At 35.8% G+C, this 5,267-nt stretch overlaps 3 long non-coding RNA genes across 4 annotated transcripts; 1 reads left to right on the forward strand and 2 right to left on the reverse strand.

The window, feature by feature from the left end:
• Positions 1-268: 268 nt before the first annotated feature.
• On the forward strand, positions 269-814 carry LOC134237023 (uncharacterized). The gene is made up of 3 exons (XR_009985735.1): positions 269-292; positions 436-497; positions 671-814. It is a non-coding gene; the product is annotated as an uncharacterized LOC134237023 (long non-coding RNA).
• LOC134237025 (uncharacterized) lies at positions 758-1,483 on the reverse strand. Of its 2 annotated transcripts, none has more exons than XR_009985737.1 (2): positions 1,396-1,483; positions 758-1,203 (listed from the first exon to the last, which is right to left on the reverse strand). It is a non-coding gene; the product is annotated as an uncharacterized LOC134237025 (long non-coding RNA). The 2 variants fall into 2 exon arrangements; XR_009985738.1 differs by lacking the exon at positions 1,396-1,483 and adding an exon at positions 1,277-1,393.
• A 139-nt stretch (positions 1,484-1,622) lies between these two features.
• On the reverse strand, positions 1,623-2,685 carry LOC134237024 (uncharacterized). The gene is made up of 3 exons (XR_009985736.1): positions 2,577-2,685; positions 2,247-2,458; positions 1,623-2,126 (listed from the first exon to the last, which is right to left on the reverse strand). It is a non-coding gene; the product is annotated as an uncharacterized LOC134237024 (long non-coding RNA).
• Between the last annotated feature and the right edge of the window lie 2,582 nt (positions 2,686-5,267).

Here is a 5,267-nt window from a genome sequence, read left to right on the forward strand (position 1 = left end):
CCCGCCGAAAAATTTGAAATTTCAATATCTATTAAACGAAATAAGATTTTTAATTGATTTTTGTGTGAAATGCTTTTAAAATATATAAGTCGTAATATTATAGAGACAATAATTTCAAATCTGTGTCCAAGTACCTTTAATGTGATTTGAAAAGATTTTCTTTCTATTCCAGTTTTCCTAATTCTGCACACTGAAAGTTAGCATTCACAATTTTTTATTTAATTTCAGAAATTACATGGGAAGAAACCTTCTTTTAAGTGTTCAGTGGGAACTACTCTTCTACTGTTTGAAGGTTAGTTTAAAATGAAGTCATTCACAATAGATGATTAAAAGTTTAGTGGCTTTTCCTCTTTACTCTGTATATATTTAATGAACATGAATGCTGTGATACTATAAGAATTAAAAATAATCTTATAATTTTTTTTTGTAACACAGAACACATAGGTGATTGTTGTACTTGCTGTGGATTGAAGATAGATGATCGTAAAGATGATTTGGTAAGTTTGGTATATTGTTGCTTGTTGAATATCAGCTACATGTACTTAAGCATTTCAAATTAAAATGATAAATTGCAGGAATGAAACATATGGGGATAACAAACAGTATTCCAGATAAAAAGTTTTTGTTTTAATATTCTTAAATATTTTTATTTATTTTTTTCTGCTTTAAGGTTCCTTGTCATGTTTGTATGAGGAAATTCCACAAAAATAACTATTGTGTTGGAGAAGAAATTGCTAAACAGTCATCCGTTCAGTACTTTACATGCAAAGATTGCCTAATGAAGTCAAATGAATGAAAATGATGATATAGGAGAGTGACATAGGATCTATTATTCCGCCCCTGTGTTAGTACTTGAATTGGGGACAATAAGTCAGGAACTAAGGAATAGTACTCCTAACCTGGGAGGATCCAGTAGAGTGACCTAGGATCCAATAGACTGCCCTGTGTTAGTACTTATATTGGGGATTATGTATTGTACTTACATTAAGTCAGGAACCAAGGAATAGTACTCCTAACCTGGGAGGATCCAGTAGAGTGACCCAGGATCCAGTAGACTGCCCTGTGTTAGTATTTATATTGGGGACTATGTATTGTACTTACAATAAGTCAGGAACTAAGGAATAGTACTCCTAACCTGGGAGGATCCAGTAGAGTGACCTAGGATCCAGTAGACTGACCCTGTGTTAGTACATATATTGGGGACTATGTATTGTACTAACACTAAGTGACCCATGATCCAGTAGACTGCCCCTGTGTTAGTACTTATATTGGGGACTATGTATTGTACTAACAATAAGTCAGGAACCAAGGAATAGTACTCCTAACCTGGGGGGATCCAGTAGAGTGACCTAGGATCCAGTGGACTGACCCTGTGTCAGTACTTATATTGCGGACTATGTATTGTACTTACAATAAGTCAGGAACTAAGGAATAGTACTCCTAACCTGGGTGGATCCAGTAGAGTGACCTAGGATCCAGTAGAGTGACCTAGGATCCAGGAGACTGCCCCTGTGCTAGTACTTATATTGGGGACTTTGTATTGTACTTACAATAAGTCAGGAACCAAGGAACAGTACTTCTAACCTGGGAGGATCCAGTAGAGTGACCCAGGATCCAGTAGACTGCCCTGTGTTAGTACTTATATTGGGAACTATGTATTGTACTTACAATAAGTCAGGAACCAAGGAATAGAACTCCCAACCTTGGAGGATCCAGTAGAGTGACCTAAGATCCAGTAGACTGACCCTGTGTTAGTACTTATATTGGGGACTATGTATTGTACTTACAATAAGTCAGGAACTAAGGAATAGTACTCCTAACCTGGGAGGATCCAGTAGAGTGACCTAGGATCCAGTAGACTGCCCTGTGTTAGTACTTATATTGGGAACTATGTATTGTACTTACATTAAGTCAGGAACCAAGGAATAGTACTCCCAACCCGGGAGGATCCAGTAGAGTGACCTAGGATCCAGTAGACTGACCCTGTGTCAGTACTTATATTGCGGACTATGTATTGTACTTACAATAAGTCAGGAACTAAGGAATAGTACTCCTAACCTGGGAGGATCCAGTAGAGTGACCCAGCATCCAGTAGACTGACCCTGTGTTAGTACTTATATTGGGGACTATGTACTGTACTTACAATAAGGCAGGAAATAAGGAATAGTACTCCTAACCTGGGAGGATCAAGAAGAGTGACCCAGGATCCAGTAGACTGCCCCTGTGTTAGTACTTATATTGAGGACTATGTATTGTACTTACAATAAGTCAGGAACCAAGGAACGGTACTCCCAACCTGGGAGGATCCAGTAGAGAAACCTCGGATCCAGTACACTGCTCCTGTGTTAGTACTTATATTGGGGACTATGTATTGTACTTACAATAAGTCAGGAACCGAGGAATAGTACTCCTAACCTGGGAGGATCCAGTAGAGTGACCTAGGATCCAGTAGACTGCCCTGTGTTAGTACTTATATTGGGAACTATGTATTGTACTTACATTAAGTCAGGAACTAAGGAATAGTACTCCCAACCCGGGAGGATCCAGTAGAATGACCTAGGATCCAGTAGACTGACCCTGTGTTAGTACTTATGTGGGGGACTATGTATCGTAGTTATACTTTGTCAGGAACTGCAGGACCCAGAAAAGTTTTCTTGTTACCAAATGTTCTATCTTGGTAGTATTGGTGAACACATTAATTTTTTTTTGTTGTCCCCCGCTTTCGAAAAAGCGAGGGGACATTAAATCTCATTCGTCTGTCTGTCTGTCCGTCAGTCTGTCCGTCACAAAAACTTTAACCTTGCCCATAACTTTTAATTTAGTGGAGCTATGACTTTCATATTTCATATGTGTATTCCTTGTGACAAGACCTTTCTTTGGGTACCACCAAATTTGACCTTTTGACCTTGACCTTGGAGTTTGACCCACTTTTACACAAAAATTCCAAACTTTTACTTTGGCCATAACTTTTGAATAGTAGGTACTAGGACTTTCATATTTCACATATGTATTGTTTGTGGCAGAACATTTCATTGGATAACAACAACCTTGACCTATTGACCTTGATTTTGAAGATTTACGTACTTATGAAAAAAGTTTAACCTTGACCATAATTTTTGAATGGTGAGGACGAAGGCTTTCGTATTTCACATATGTAATCCTTGTGAGAAGATCTTTCATTGGATACCAATAACTTTTGCCCTTTGACCTTGACCTTGGAGTTTTAATTACATTTTAAAAACTTTAACTTTGGTTACAACTTTTAAACAGTAGATACTAGGACTTTTATATTTCACATATGTATTCCTTGTGGCAAGACATTTCATTGGATACCAACAGCCTTGACCTTTTGACCTTGACCTTGGAGATTTATGTACTTATGAAAAAACTTTAATCTTGACCATAACTTTTGAACGGTGAGGACTAGGGCTTTTGTACTTCACATATTTGATCCTTTTGAGAAGACCTTTCATTGAATACCAATAACTTTTACCCTTTGACCTTGACCTTGGAGTTTTTACTACTTTTTAAAAATACTTTAACTTTGGTCACAACTTTTGAACGGTAGATACTAAGACTTTTTATATTTTACATATGTATTCTTTGTGGCAAGTCCTTTCATTGGATATCAACAACTTTGACCTTTTGACCTTGACCTTAAAGATTTATGTAACTTTATGTAACCTTGACCATAAATTTTGAACAGTAAGGGCTATGACTTTCATTCTTCACATACGTTATCCTTGTGAGAAAACTTTTCATTGGATATCAACAACTTTGACCCTTTGATCTTGACCTTGGGGTTGACCTACTTTTGAAAAACTTTTTACTTTGGACATAACTTTTTCACGGTCAGGATTAGGGTTTTCATCCTTCAAAAAAATCAACTTCAGTGTTACTTTCTATATAAATGACATATGATAGGATGTTCGTATTACACACAATATGTCATAAAAATAACATCTCACCCACAAAGACACCGAAAATGGGGGACCACAATTATTTGAATTTGCTTGTTTTTATCAATATATAATTAGACTAGTTCTCAGAAACTTCATTACCATTGCCTTTGAAGAAATAAAACAAATAAATTCAATCATAGACTTCAAATAAAAACGGGCAAAAACTCAATGACACCTAAAATATCTAACCATATTTTTTAATCTTTTCAGATCTTAGAATACAGGGAATATGTTTAAACATGTATATTTTTGGTATTTTTTTTATCTCTTAATCTTGTGCTCTATTTTCTTAAAAAATTGCATTTTTTCAAGTTTGTGTTTATTACTGTTTGTAAATAACATAATTTTTTGTAAATGTGTCAATATAAATAAATGAATTACTTACAAATAAAATAATACAAATATTTAATGGCACAAACACAATTATAATACTTTGCAAAGGCCCATTGAACTTCAGTAGATAATGTTTACATACTTTTAGGTAGCATTAAGTAAGATAATCTTAGATTGAGTCTCAAATAAATTTGACTGTATCTTCAAAATTTGTATATCTCGGTTACATATGATTGTAGCATGCACCTTTCAAGATTAATATTTTGCTGTTTTATATAATAAATATTTCTATACACGTATGTATTTTAATTTTGCTAAATATTTAACACAAAAATATCCTTGATTGTCTTTGTTGTATCAGGGACTTATATACTAAGTATATAGGCCCCTGGTTGTATTCGATGAATGTAGATACACGATGAATGTAGATAAGGAAAGTGTGAATTATATAAAGGCCCTTTCACAATTGGCGCACGAGCACTTTACAACACTTTGCGATCGGAAAATTTTAGCTTCGCACGAGCTATCGCATACGTTGCACGATGTCTCGAATTCATTGCATGTGTTTTAGTGGTCGCATCAAGTCTCTTCAAATTAGTCAACATGCACACTATTCAGACGCGACCAAATGCGATCAAAATTATCGCAATTCAACGCACGAAAATCAGTACGAAGGTCTTACAACGTTTTATGTACTCGTAAAAGTGATGCACGATTTTTTAAGATCGAAAGATGAATCGCGGCTGTCTTTGCGTTTTTTGCGACCATGAGACTGTTGCTCAACATGTCTCATGGAATCTTGCAACATTTTACTATCATTGTTTAATTTATCACCTTCAATTGCCATGCTTTGCAACAGGTATATATACCGTGTATAATTATAAGCATCTTAACTATGTCAACTGAAGAGCGTCGGAAACGGGTGGTATATATCCCAGGCCCTCTGACTCGCACGAACATTCGTACTGTGGA

The sequence above is a fragment of the Saccostrea cucullata genome, unplaced genomic scaffold (genome assembly GCF_032062105.1).
Source record: "Saccostrea cucullata isolate Sc308-1 unplaced genomic scaffold, CSIRO_AGI_Scuc_v1 ctg22915, whole genome shotgun sequence".
NCBI lineage: Eukaryota > Metazoa > Mollusca > Bivalvia > Ostreida > Ostreidae > Saccostrea > Saccostrea cuccullata.